Source organism: Tasmannia lanceolata, unplaced genomic scaffold (assembly GCF_043159265.1).
Source record: "Tasmannia lanceolata isolate RefF3 unplaced genomic scaffold, GAP_Taslan_0.1 ptg000037l, whole genome shotgun sequence".
Lineage (NCBI taxonomy): Eukaryota > Viridiplantae > Streptophyta > Magnoliopsida > Canellales > Winteraceae > Tasmannia > Tasmannia lanceolata.
In genome coordinates, this window is record NW_027518714.1 from 52,073,134 (window position 1) to 52,088,516 (window position 15,383).

A 15,383-nucleotide genomic window follows, 5' to 3' on the forward strand; every position below is an offset into this window, starting at 1 on the left:
TATATTGATCCGTAGAATTTCATTGGTAAAGTATGCATCCTCAAATTTTTTGAAAAAAACAAAATGATAAAGAGATGTACCTGGTGAGATGATTAGATCCGAAAAATTGAAAAATACCCTGATTGGTGAATTTAGTGTGTTAAATCCATGTGAGAACCCCCTCTATCATTGATTTATATGTTTTAGGTCATTAATATCTTGATCTGACTTTACGGATCATCAATCGGGACAAAATAAGCTAGGGTCACTTCATAGCCCGGACCCTGATTCCCTTCCGAGACCCGATTTCCGTAAATCGTTAGATCAATGGCAGATCTTGACCTGGGTCTAACCATCCAAAATCACCTAACCTCTCCTCTCATCCTAACCATCCAAACCTCACCTAACCTCACCTAACCTCTCCTCTCATCCTAACCATCCAAACCTCACCTAACCTCACCTAACCTCTCCTCTCATCCTAACCATCCAAACCTCACCTAACCTCACCTAACCTCACCTAACCACCTAACCTCACCTAACCTTACCTAACCTCACCTAACCTCACCTAACCTCACCTAACCTCCTATCCCATTCTCCTATAAATACCCTCTCATCCCACCATCCAAAGAAAAGGAAGAAAAAAAGAAGAAAAAGAACCCCTCTCTTAGAAAATTCATCCCTCTCCCTCATCTCTTCAAGGGTTCGGCCATCCTTGCCGGATCGGATGATTTTATACGTTGGGTGATATATATCAAAAGCAGTCATTATCAAGCAAGGAATCATCTTCAAGGAATTAACATCAAAGAAAAATCAAACACAAAGTGGGTTTTCAAAGAGGTAGGCATTTATTTCAATTCTATGTAGGGTCTGTTTTCATGCATATCTTTTACTTTAAAAGAAAAACCATGTTAGGAAGCATCTAGGATCAATCTTTAATCATATTCTTCTTGATGGTAGACTTTGAAGTTATACATGTTTCCCTCTTCTCTTAACCCATCTTATCTTCATTTTTATTTTTCCCTAATGGTTCACACCCTGGTTCCCCCTGGTTAGCCTCTGGTTAGACCCTGGTTGCACCCAGGTTCGTTGCTGGTTGCACCCAGGTTCGATACTGGTTCGCACCCTGGTTCCCTGCTGGTTCGCACTCTGGTTAGACCCTGGTTACACCCAGGTTCGCTGCTGGTTGCACCCAGGTTCCCTGCTGGTTGCACCCTGGTTCCCCTGCTGGTTCGCACCCTGGTTCCCTGCTGGTTCGCACCCTGGTGCACCCTGGTCCGCACCCTGGTTTGTACCCTGCTTCCTCCTGGTTAGACCATGGCTAGTCTCGGGTTTGCTCCTAACTTAGACCCAACTCACTAAACCCCATACCCATAAGCCTTAAACCCTATAACCATAGCCACACATCAACCCAAGCCATACCTTTGTCCACTCACTGAGGCACACCATTTATCCATAAATCTGGTTACATTAAATCTAACCCAGCCAGGCCACCTGCAGCTTAAGTCAAATCGCCCCAATACAATCCAACCAAGTGGGATCCCAACCCAGCTCAACTGAGTCAACTCTAACCAACCTCCCTAGTCGAGTTGACCCAACTCTCTAGTCGAGTATGCTCAACCTCTTTAACCGATTGGACTCTCCCCTTAGTTGACTCAATCCAATTCCTTAATCAACCCATCCCAATGCAACCGAGTCGCATTCAACCAAGTTGCGGCCTTCCATGTCACAACCGAGTCATTCCCCTATTCTACTAATGCCCGTTTACACCTAATAGAACTTCCTCCCTTTTGCCTAACCAAGTCATATCCCAACACAATCTGAGTCGCATGTCTGAATCCATTTGGCCGAATCTCATAAGCCCGCCCATTTTGAATTCCCAAAATTCAAACCCTTGATGATTCCTATATGCTCAATTCTTTGATGCAAATTCCCAATTCCAAAATCCCATTGCTAAATCAATGTTTCTGAATCTCAAGTCCAATGCTCAAATGCAAACCCGATTCCAGATACAAATACCAATTCTGTCTTCCAAAATCCAAGCAACCTCGCCAGCGGAACTACGTGTGGCTTGATCCCCATCACGGGGTACGTAGGCAATTTGGCACTCCCAAGTTCAGTCGCACCTTTCTCTATCTTTCCCATTCCCTCACACTATTCATCATCTCGATTCATCTCGTGTCTCTCGGAACCATTGGATTATGGTTTCCGTCGTAAGGACCCTTAGAGCCCAATTTAGGAACACCGGTGTCGTGTCGTGTCCTAAGTTTTAGGGAGTCTTAGGTTTTAGGGAGTCCTAGAGTTAGGAGTCCAGCCTCATCACGGACGTTTGCTATGTATAGCAACCGTGCCATAGGTCTAGTTACACTAGTCACCCAATCTTTCCCTAGGACAAGCCTAGTAAACTAGGATGTAGGCAAACCTGCATTAGTCTAAGGGACCATTTGCATTTAGATGAGAATCATATAGCATCTTAGATGAAATCTTAAGATAATAAAATCCTCAACTTGAATTAAATAACTTCTCCTAAAACTGTTGAAACAGTCAATCCCGTCTAGGTCGGTGTCCTAGTTGAGTTAGGCATAAGTAGCTTAGCTTAGGTGCACCGAACTACGTCGACTCTGATCCCAGTAAGGCTTGGGTACGTAGGCAGCTTGGATGTCTGATGGCATACCACCCGCGAGTCGGCACCACAAACAAATTGTGGTGTTTTGTATATTAATTTTCTTGTAAATGCTTAATCAAATCACTTAGGATTTTCCATGAATTAGAATTCTAGGAGAACTTTCACTTAGAATGAATCCAGACAAATTAATAAATCAAGATACACATCTAGGATTCACATTAAAATTAGATCATAGGATGCATGTCACTTAGTTCGCACATTAACATAGAGTTGAATGAGCCATTTAAAATAAATTTAAAAGAATTAGCTTTTGGAATCGAAGACCGATTATCGGGCAGGAATGGTGCATGTGGCGGATAACTCCCCATACCTTCCATTCTCGTAACCAGGTAGCGAGTCTAGATTTCTGGTTAATTACGGGTCCTAGATCCCACATCTAGGTGGCGACTCTGTCAGTCTCTTTCGTGTGGAATTCGGATTGCCTTAGTGATCCCAAGTTCACAGGAAAGATTAATTCAAATCAATAATAAAATGCACACGCCAATCGCGTGGATACGAGAGACCAAGAGAGAGAGAGCGGCGGCTCGCGCCCCACACCCCTCTCGCGGGATCAAGGTACCACAGTCTGGCGACTCTGCTGGGGATCACCTAACTTCATTAAAATTCCAAAAGATAATTCATTTGAATTTAATTTAACTGGCTCATAAGAACTCTATCTCTTGTATACTTGTCAGATTAGTTTGTCTTGTTTTATTTTCTCATCACATTTTACTCAAACTTAATCTAACAAAACCTGAAGGCATCATAGATCGCGCGAACTTATTGCACACACTTACATCACTTGCATCTAAACCCTTGCATCTCACGTGCACACACGTCCTATTTTAGGAACCCGGAGTGTTATCTAGCATGGTTGACTGGGATTTCATCACCTGGTGCCTCTGTGCTAGAGAAGCATTCCACCCTTAGCCTGGTACCTTTATGGTACGTAAACGGATCTCTTGTTCACGTACTGATACGCCGAACACTGGTACAGTATATCGAGCAGGGATTCGCGCTAAGGGAACTCTTGGCCTTACCCCTAGATTAACCCACACATGCATGTAGTATACGAACACATGTGCATCACGTGTGTGAGCCTAGTTTAGGATATCCTACCCATTGGTGTCTAGATTAGGCCGTGGTCCATCTTCCAATGGTCACGATCGGTCCTTATATACACGAACAAAGTCATGAGTCGAGATTCTCTCTCCACTCCGATAGATTAGGATTAAGGTTGATGCCTTCAAGTAACACTGATAAAATGTGAAAAAAAAAAAATTCCCTTTGAGTTAGGATATAAATCCCATCATTTCCAAAGATCTCATAGGATTAGTCATTCATGATCTATCCGTTGAAAGCAATCTTATGCTATCTCATCTAATCTTTTGATCGTGCGTCTTTCGTTCTTCTGTCATACGATTCGATCGTATCTTCATGCCATCCCCTAACTGGCAGATGCAGAATCTCACAATCTTTCGATTATGCGTTCTCATGATCTGATCATGCCTGGTCCAGATAATCCAATCTTGCTTGTACCCCTGGTCTGTTCCTCCTCTAGGGGCTACCTTTTTCAAGATTATTTTGCTAAGTCCTTCAGAGTTCACTCTCAGAATCCTTGAGCTAGGGGCATTTCCCTATGCGAATCAGTCATCATTGTCCAAAATTGAAAGTATCAGCCATGATGATGTTCAGAACGAACCAGCCTTCGCCGAGCCTTCAACGCCAAACAGTTGCAGCAGTTAAAGTTTTAGTCACTTACTATTTTATGTTGAGTCAGTCATCATGGTCAGTATAATTATTGAGTCCGGTCTTACAGTTAAAGGTCAATGCCTAGTCCAGGCAAGTTATCTTCTGTTTCCCTTTCTTATTTAGAGTTGTGAATCCTGAGCATGTTCAGGATAGGTCGTCTGATGTAATAGCTTTTCTTTAAATAAAATTTCAGTCAGTTCCAAAAAGTTCACTTGTGTCTGTTCTTAAGTGTGCTTCTGATCTTAAAATAAGACTCCCTCTTCAAATGAGGACAAAATTGACGAAACTCCACTTGAGTCACAGCAATTACTTGAACGAGAGGAGGAGCGCCAATCCCAACCTTTCAAAGATGAAATTGAAATGATAAACACTGGCACTGAAACTTTGATTCAGTGAATGCCGATTGAAAATACATTACCCTCTAAAGAGTGTGAAGAATTGATAAAATTATTTCAAGAATAAGAAGATTGTCTAGAAAAGCTACAACCGATACCAGGGGCAAGACATAGATGGAAAGCTCAAAGAAAATGAAGAAAGTGAGAAGATATATGCTATACAAGGGGCATAGAGTGGAAACAACTTTCATATTTCCAATCAATGACCTTGGTTCTCAAATTTATAACATAAAGCCAACAAATTCAAGATGAAAAGTTCAAGAGCAAACAATGAAAAGTGATCATCAGATATCGAGAGTACGAATCCATAGATGGAGGATGTCAAAGAACAAGTTTCACTCTATGAAAGTCAAAAGCACGTATTAGAATCTTGGAAGAAGAAGATCCATTATCTCTTACCTGGAAATGCCGTCAAATTCTGTGAAAAAAAAGAAAAGAAAAAATAAATAAATAATCAGTACCAGAGGGACCCTAGTAACCTAGATCGATTCCCAATTTGAACATCGGAAGGCCTCCTTTGGCCGAATAAATCCCAAAATCAGAACCCAACGTCAAAAGAATACCGGTTTGCAAATCCTTCGAGCCTGAATCAAATTTTCTTGAAAACCCATCAAACTAGGGGCATCCGCCCCGAACTACGCGAGACCTGATCCCTACACTGGGGTACGTAGGCAGCTCGGTTAAACCGAGTTCGGTCGATTCAAAAAAAAGAAAAAAAGAAAAATCAATCGTTCCAGAAAAAAAAAAGAGGGACAAGTTCCAAAAGAAGAGAAGTTAATTGTTCCAGAAAGAAAAGAAAAAAGGAAAAAAATCAATTAACCTTCAAACAATTGATCTTCAAACTAGGGGCATTCGCCTTGACCTACACACGACCTGATTCCTACCTTGGGATATGTAGGCAACCTGTTCACAGGTTCGGTCGAAATCTTTGTTGAACCTTAAGCCATTCTTTGAAAAGCCCTATCCTACCTATAAAGTCCTTCCGGTGTTCAGAACTAATGAGCTAGGTCCCGAAACACAAAAAGTAAAAAAAAAAAGAAAAAAAAAAAGAACGGAGTTTGAAGATCTGCTAGACTAAAAACCTGAAAGGGCTGTCTAGGCAAAATTTAAGATCATTCCCCTGCTAAGTTGAAAACCCGAAAGGGCTTAGGCAAAAGCTAAGGGGATAGCCTGCTGGATAGAAAACCTAGAAAGGTGGTTCAGGCAAAAGTTAAGGCTAGCACGGTCCGCCAAGTCAAAAACCCTGAAGAGGTGACTTGGTCATGGTAAGAGAATCAGTATAAGAAGGCTACAGCCGGTATCATGACTGAAGATCAACTGAAGTTCAAGCAAATTCAAGTGATATCCTCAAAACTGGGGGCACTGAAGCTAAGCAATCTTAGGAGTCGTAATTAAATTCTTGAGGCATTACTGTTTCAAGGAAGAAGTCTAATGTTTACGATTTCAAAAAAAAAAGAAAAAAAAGAAAAAAAAAGAAGCATTCCTCGAAAGGATAGACTTACCAAATAAAACGTTAACTAAGTCAGAAGCATTACTATGTCTGTCAGTGTCGTTAGTCAATCTTTGTCATTCTAAGTTCACTCCTTCAGAGCTGCTCAATCTTTTGAGTAGTGCCTTTCATCTAAGTTTTCTCTTTAGAAAGAGTCAATCGTCGTTCCTATGTCCAAATGATGTAACTGTCTTGGTGAAGGAGGCCCGACCTAAGCAGCTCCCTGCAATTATACCTGAAAGGGTTCGAGAATCTAGTCAAACAGCTACATTTCAAAGAAGATCAACTCAGAAGAGTTCAGAAGTAGAAACATCAGAAAGCCCAGCTTCCGTAAAAAGATCATACCCCAGGAAGGCACCTTAAGCTTGGAAGAGCCCCAGATGCAATGGTGGTTGAGCCAATTTCTCAGAAAGATGAACCATTAAAATTCGGAATCTCCTTCCAGTTAGTTAAATACTATCCTGGTCAAGAAATGTTTATCTAAACACCTGTCAAGAGACAAATCCCACTTTTCCATGATTATATCCAGGAGATCCATTGTTCTAAATTACCAATCTCAAATGTCTTGTTCAAGGTTTCAGTTATCAAAATCCCCAGAAGACAAGACCAACAGTCTCATTGAGAAAAATCTTGTTGAAGTTTCATAAAAGTGTTCCTAATCCATTCTTGTTACTAATGGTTCTTCGTTCATAAGGTTGGTCGTCTCATCATTCGTCAAAGTCTTGGTTTCCAATATCTTTACTGGGCACGATCTATAATGTCCCCGATTTCATTGAGTTCAAAAAAAAAGAAAAAAAAATCCAAAATTCATCAAATCCAATTCTACGTCAAATTCAAATTCATGAAAACCTCTAAATTCTTCGAGCCCGTTTGTGAACGGTGCCTCTTTTCTCGAGGCCATTTGTGAATGGTCTCGTCTTCTCCTTGAGCCCGTTTGCGGACGGTACCTCATTTCCCAAAAATAAAAAATTCATCAAATCCAATCCTCGATTCAAACAAATCCAATCTTACGTCAAATTCAAGTTCATGAAAAATCTCATGTCCTCTTTGAGCCCTTTTGTGAAAGGTGCCTCATTTCTCGAGTCCATTTGTGAATGGTCTCGTCTTCTCCTTGAACCCGTTTGTGAACAGGTTTCTCATTCTCTGAGTCCATTTGTGAATGATCTCTTGTCCTCTTTGAGCCCGTTTGTGAATGGTGCATCTTTTCTCGAGGCCATTTGTGAATGGTCTCATCTTCTCCTTGAGCCCGTTTGCGGAAGGTACCTCATTTTCCAAAAATAAAAAAATTTATCAAATCCAAATCCTTAATTAAAAAAAAAAAAAAAATCCAATCCTACGTCAAATTCAAGTTCATAAAAAATTTCTAAATTCTTCGAGCCCGTTTGTGAACGGGGCCTCATTTCTCGAGTCCATTTGTGAATGGTCTCGTCTTCTCCTTGAACCCGTTTGTGAACGGTGTCTCATTCTCTGAGTCCATTTGTGAATGGTCTCATGTCCTCTTTGAGCCCGTTTGTGAATGGTGCCTCTTTTCTCGAGGCCATTTGGGAATGATCTCGTCTTCTCCTTGAGCCCGTTTGTGAACGGTGCCTCATTTTCTGAGTCCATTTGTGAATGGTCTCATGTCCTCTTTAAGCCCGTTTGTGAATGGTGCCTCATTTCTCGAGTCCATTTGTGAATGGTCTCGTCTTCTCCTTGAGCCCGTTTGTGAATGGTGCCTCATTTCTCGAGTCCATTTGTGAATGGTCTCGTCTTCTCCTTGAGCCCGTTTGTGAATGGTGCCTCATTTCTCGAGTCCATTTGTGAATGGTCTTGTCTTATCCTTGAGCCCGTTTGTGAATGGTGCCTCTTTTCTCGAATCCATTTGTGAATGGTATCGTCCTCCTTGAGCCCGTTTGTGAACGGTGCCTCATTTCTCGAATCCATTTGTGAATGGTCTTGTCTTCTCCTTGAGCCCGTTTGTGAACGGTGCCTCTTTTCTCGAGTCCATTTGTGAATGGTTTTCTATCCTCTTCGAGCCCGTTTGAGAACGGTGCCTCTTTTCTTCGAGTCCATACAACTATGGTCTCTTATCCTCTTTGAACGTCATACATCTATGATGTCTCATTTCCTTGGAATCCGTACAAATACGGTATTTCATTCTCTTCAAGTCCATACAACTATGGTCTCTTATACTCTCTGAACATCATACAACTATGATGTCTCATTCCCTTGGAATCCGTACAAATACGGTATTTCATTCTCTTCGAGTCCATACAACTATGGTCTCTTATCCTCTTTGAACATCATACAACTATGATGTCTCATTTCCTTGGAATCCGTACAAATACGGTATTTCATTCTCTTCGAGTCCATACAACTTTGATCTCTTATCCCCTTTGAACATCATACAACTATGATGTCTCATTTCCTTGGAATCCGTACAAATACGGTATTTCATTCTCTTCGAGTCCATACAACTATGGTCTCTTATACCCTTTGAACATCATACAACTATGATGTCTCATTTCCTTCGAATCCGTATAAATACGGTATTTCATCTTGCCCAAGCCCATTCAAAAATGATGCTGCGTTTTCATTAAGAATCTTTCAAAAGTCATCCATTATTCTCTCTGAGACCATTTGAAAATAACGTCTCATTTCCTCTGAAGCTGTTCAAAAGCGATATTCCTTTCCCTCCGAAAATCCATTTGAAAATGGTATCCCATTTCTCTCGTTGCCAGCGGCACCGCAGCGGGTTTGTTTTATTGCATTCCAATTCTAGGATTTCATCTAAGGTCTTGCATTATATTAGGTTGCATTGTGTTTAGGGGGTTCTTTGTCGATTAAAGCTACGCAAAATGGTTCTGTCATTTTGACTTTGGTATTCGATGACTACGTCGTCTCTACCAAAGAGGGGCATCTGTAGACACCCACATTTTGCCTTACTTTAACCAACAATAACCTAATATATTGATCCGTAGAATTTCATTGGTAAAGTATGCATCCTCAAATTTTTTGAAAAAAACAAAATGATAAAGAGATGTACCTTGTGAGATGATTAGATCCGAAAAATTGAAAAATACCCTGATTGGTGAATTTAGTGTGTTAAATCCATGTGAGAACCCCCTCTATCATTGATTTATATGTTTTAGGTCATTAATATCTTGATCTGACTTTACGGATCATCAATCGGGACAAAATAAGCTAGGGTCACTTCATAGCCCGGACCCTGATTCCATTCCGAGACCCGATTTCCGTAAATCGTTAGATCAATGGCAGATCTTGACCTGGGTCTAACCATCCAAAATCACCTAACCTCTCCTCTCATCCTAACCATCCAAACCTCACCTAACCTCACCTAACCTCTCCTCTCATCCTAACCATCCAAACCTCACCTAACCTCACCTAACCTCACCTAACCACCTAACCTCACCTAACCTTACCTAACCTCACCTAACCTCACCTAACCTCCTATCCCATTCTCCTATAAATACCCTCTCATCCCACCATCCAAAGAAAAGGAAGAAAAAAAGAAGAAAAAGAACCCCTCTCTTAGAAAATTCATCCCTCTCCCTCATCTCTTCAAGGGTTCGGCCATCCTTGCCGGATCGGATGATTTTATACGTTGGGTGATATATATCAAAAGCAGTCATTATCAAGCAAGGAATCATCTTCAAGGAATTAACATCAAAGAAAAATCAAACACAAAGTGGGTTTTCAAAGAGGTAGGCATTTATTTCAATTCTATGTAGGGTCTGTTTTCATGCATATCTTTTACTTTAAAAGAAAAACCATGTTAGGAAGCATCTAGGATCAATCTTTAATCATATTCTTCTTGATGGTAGACTTTGAAGTTATACATGTTTCCCTCTTCTCTTAACCCATCTTATCTTCATTTTTATTTTTCCCTAATGGTTCACACCCTGGTTCCCCCTGGTTAGCCTCTGGTTAGACCCTGGTTGCACCCAGGTTCGTTGCTGGTTGCACCCAGGTTCGATACTGGTTCGCACCCTGGTTCCCTGCTGGTTCGCACTCTGGTTAGACCCTGGTTACACCCAGGTTCGCTGCTGGTTGCACCCAGGTTCCCTGCTGGTTGCACCCTGGTTCCCCTGCTGGTTCGCACCCTGGTTCCCTGCTGGTTCGCACCCTGGTGCACCCTGGTCCGCACCCTGGTTTGTACCCTGCTTCCTCCTGGTTAGACCATGGCTAGTCTCGGGTTTGCTCCTAACTTAGACCCAACTCACTAAACCCCATACCCATAAGCCTTAAACCCTATAACCATAGCCACACATCAACCCAAGCCATACCTTTGTCCACTCACTGAGGCACACCATTTATCCATAAATCTGGTTACATTAAATCTAACCCAGCCAGGCCACCTGCAGCTTAAGTCAAATCGCCCCAATACAATCCAACCAAGTGGGATCCCAACCCAGCTCAACTGAGTCAACTCTAACCAACCTCCCTAGTCGAGTTGACCCAACTCTCTAGTCGAGTATGCTCAACCTCTTTAACCGATTGGACTCTCCCCTTAGTTGACTCAATCCAATTCCTTAATCAACCCATCCCAATGCAACCGAGTCGCATTCGACCAAGTTGCGGCCTTCCATGTCACAACCGAGTCATTCCCCTATTCTACTAATGCCCGTTTACACCTAATAGAACTTCCTCCCTTTTGCCTAACCAAGTCATATCCCAACACAATCTGAGTCGCATGTCTGAATCCATTTGGCCGAATCTCATAAGCCCGCCCATTTTGAATTCCCAAAATTCAAACCCTTGATGATTCCTATATGCTCAATTCTTTGATGCAAATTCCCAATTCCAAAATCCCATTGCTAAATCAATGTTTCTGAATCTCAAGTCCAATGCTCAAATGCAAACCCGATTCCAGATACAAATACCAATTCTGTCTTCCAAAATCCAAGCAACCTCGCCAGCGGAACTACGTGTGGCTTGATCCCCATCACGGGGTACGTAGGCAATTTGGCACTCCCAAGTTCAGTCGCACCTTTCTCTATCTTTCCCATTCCCTCACACTATTCATCATCTCGATTCATCTCGTGTCTCTCGGAACCATTGGATTATGGTTTCCGTCGTAAGGACCCTTAGAGCCCAATTTAGGAACACCGGTGTCGTGTCGTGTCCTAAGTTTTAGGGAGTCTTAGGTTTTAGGGAGTCCTAGAGTTAGGAGTCCAGCCTCATCACGGACGTTTGCTATGTATAGCAACCGTGCCATAGGTCTAGTTACACTAGTCACCCAATCTTTCCCTAGGACAAGCCTAGTAAACTAGGATGTAGGCAAACCTGCATTAGTCTAAGGGACCATTTGCATTTAGATGAGAATCATATAGCATCTTAGATGAAATCTTAAGATAATAAAATCCTCAACTTGAATTAAATAACTTCTCCTAAAACTGTTGAAACAGTCAATCCCGTCTAGGTCGGTGTCCTAGTTGAGTTAGGCATAAGTAGCTTAGCTTAGGTGCACCGAACTACGTCGACTCTGATCCCAGTAAGGCTTGGGTACGTAGGCAGCTTGGATGTCTGATGGCATACCACCCGCGAGTCGGCACCACAAACAAATTGTGGTGTTTTGTATATTAATTTTCTTGTAAATGCTTAATCAAATCACTTAGGATTTTCCATGAATTAGAATTCTAGGAGAACTTTCACTTAGAATGAATCCAGACAAATTAATAAATCAAGATACACATCTAGGATTCACATTAAAATTAGATCATAGGATGCATGTCACTTAGTTCGCACATTAACATAGAGTTGAATGAGCCATTTAAAATAAATTTAAAAGAATTAGCTTTTGGAATCGAAGACCGATTATCGGGCAGGAATGGTGCATGTGGCGGATAACTCCCCATACCTTCCATTCTCGTAACCAGGTAGCGAGTCTAGATTTCTGGTTAATTACGGGTCCTAGATCCCACATCTAGGTGGCGACTCTGTCAGTCTCTTTCGTGTGGAATTCGGATTGCCTTAGTGATCCCAAGTTCACAGGAAAGATTAATTCAAATCAACATTAAAATGCACACGCCAATCGCGTGGGTACGAGAGACCAAGAGAGAGAGCGCGGCGGCTCGCGCCCCACCCCTCTCACGGGATCCAGGTACCACAATAACTTAAGGGTTAAAATGATTAGTTGAAATCATATATGGGACTAAACTTTTAACTTGAATGCACATTAGTTCATGCCAGATATGCTTAAAACCCAAGCTTATGGTTATAATAAACTGATAGTGTGTATTTTCAAATCCTAAAACATTGAATTATGTTTGATCATGGAACTTGAAAGTTGGTTTTGTATACACATGTTTATTACGTTGTTCATTATTTTTAGTTGAAATTGAACTATATCTTGTTATGATTGGTCACTAAATGAATGAACAAAGAACTGCGATTCCAACTGGGAAACGAAATCGCTTAAGGTTACGTGGTTAATTTTGAGAACAGTGTCGCATACAATGACAAATTTATGGACTATGAACCACTTTCAATTGCGACTATTTGTCCAAGAGCAACACTTAGCCCAACGGATGACTGTTGTTTTGCACAAATAGGCGGTGTGAGAGGACTAGGCTTGGGTAACCTGGTTTGGGGTTATACTTCTGCCCAACGGTGATGTGCGCCTCAAGTATAGGGTTATCAGGCCCTAGTTGGTCTCATGGGAGAGCCAATTGTGTGCTGTGGCACGGCCCAACGGACGGCCCACGGTGACACGCCTGGTGTCTCGCCAGAATCACAGTATTGTGATTTCCTGAATTGAAAATCGTTTGTGTGTTGTGGCACGGCCCAACGGACGACCCACAATGACACGTCTGATGTTTCAGGGTCACATTTTTGTGTTTTTTTTGTGATTCTGGGCAATCTAACTAATTTTCCCTTAAATAGATTGATTGAGTATTGTATGTGAGAACCAATTGTGAGCCGTGGCACGGCCCAACGGACGACCACGGTGATACACCGGTGTCTCTTCATAATCATGGTATTGTGTTTTCTAAACTAGAAACCAATTCTGCATCATGGCACGGTCCAATGGACGACCCACGATGGCACATATGGTATCTAATTAGAAGCACACTTATGTATCATCATGATTTTATATATTTTAGTCATTCTTTTCAGTTGGATTGATTAAAATCGTGGATTTAGTTAATTAAACTCCATTTCTTGACTGAATAGGTGTTATAAGAAGTGAGCATGTTTGGAACTGCAAGTTTGTGTCTGTGACATTGAAGTTGTTGGTATCTTAGTGTCTTTTCTAGATACCGATTATGTTGAGTACTTTAGTGGGTCAGAAACCTTAGCAAGTGATGTAATAGATCTGCATAATTCAAGACTACAAAAGGCTAGACTATGTATCATTGAATGACAGGCTCACTAAACCCACATCTAAAAGATGCTTATGAATAGTGGGAGTTCAATGTTAGTATCACTCTAGTAGTAATGGTAGACCTCCATTTTTTATGCAATTCGAGATATTTTTAAGACTCGAAAATGCAAAGGAGTTCTTGAATGTAGTTAGTGAATATTTTAGAGGATCATTGGAAGCACTTGTAAATACCCTTATGATGTGTTTTGATAACCTTAAAGTATATTCACCAAAGTTGTAGTTTTGAGCACACTTTCAAAGGCTTTAGATTCAGAACCTTGGTTGTGCTCACTTTCGACACACCTCTTGGTTATTTTAAATGGCAGCATTAGAGTCATGAAGATATAGACTAGTCTTAGCATTATCAATTAAAGAGAGTGAACTTTGTATCAAGTGCCATTATCTTGAATAATAAATGACACATACTTAAAGTATGGATCCCTTAAGTTTGATATGGCCTGGAATTAATACCATATCTTTGTATATTATGATTTCTATTTCGTAAGTACTCCGGAAAAAGATTTGTACATTTAAAATTCTATGTGAGGTCTTGGTGCGAGTTAGGTGCTTAGTAGAGGAGAGTATACCATTATATCGGAAAATAGAATAAAGGTGGCTGTTGAATCCATTATTACTCGCCATTCTTTTCTGAAATTTTGGTTTCATATGAACTAGAAATCTTATTCTAGAAAAACTTGATTCCTTTGGCTATGAATCAAGGTTTGGAAGTATAATGGATTCTCTCTAGTTTTCCATTTCCCATTTAGTGATTTTGGTTCTCTTCAGGGCAATCCTTATTGTCTTAGATTGCACTTCTCTCAAGGTCAGACTTGGCCTACCTTGCATTAGAATAAGATAATCAGTATTGTTAGAAATCGCGTGAACAAGAATTTATCCAATCAGTAGGTTAAGTTTTTTAACCACATATCTGAGGATAGTTGGGTAAAAGAAGAATTCTAGATTCACTTGATTTTATCGATTTAAACAATGATACGGGGTACATTGAAGGAGAAATATACAAAGATTAATCGGCTTAGGGTGTTACCAAGAGTATTGATCTACTAAAGGTCATTCACAATGACATCTTGGATCTTTGGACTCTGACAGTTGGTGGCGGAAGGTGTTACCATTTTGGTTAAATTTTCTAGCCATATTTAAATGTGTCTCTCTAATCAGAAGTAGAGGCCCTATCTTTGTTTGTGATCTATAAGGTAAGAGTCGAGAATTAACTTGACATAAACGATCAAAATAATAAGGGTCATTTATGCAACTCTCTGTTGCCTAAGATTGTGGGTTAAAACTCTTAAAACACCCATGTATTTTGTGATCCAAGTAAGGCTGTGCCTAAGACCCTTTAAGATTTATAGGTCATAAGGAAGCTGAAATTGGGAAACATGCAACTTTGGGTTGTTTACATGAGGCAAAAGTTTATAATCCACGAATATAATGATTAAGCTCTATGACCATAAGTTATAATTTCATAGATTATCTTAAAGTATTTAAGGGTTTTAGGTTCTGTTGATTGACCCATAGTACGTATATTGTCGGGATTAAATGTGCCAAGACTTCTAAAGGATGGTGACCTTAGTGGGAGTGTAGTGTCTTTAGTAAAATCACCTTTAAGGAGAACCAGATTGTAGTACCGGTAGTGGTGATCCAAGATAAGGTGGTACCAATGCTCATTGGAACATTAAAAGACACATATAAGTTAACAACCCACATTATAGATGTTTTGGTGGT

The 15,383-nt window shown here is 40.8% G+C and overlaps 1 long non-coding RNA gene across 2 annotated transcripts; it reads left to right on the forward strand.

Moving 5' to 3' along the window:
• LOC143861131 (uncharacterized) lies at positions 1-12,382 on the forward strand. 2 transcript variants are annotated; one of them, XR_013239898.1, is made up of 3 exons: positions 8-816; positions 4,100-9,981; positions 10,198-12,382. It is a non-coding gene; the product is annotated as an uncharacterized LOC143861131 (long non-coding RNA). The 2 variants fall into 2 exon arrangements; XR_013239897.1 differs by lacking the exon at positions 10,198-12,382 and having other exon boundaries at positions 1-816; positions 4,100-4,599.
• Positions 12,383-15,383: the final 3,001 nt, after the last annotated feature.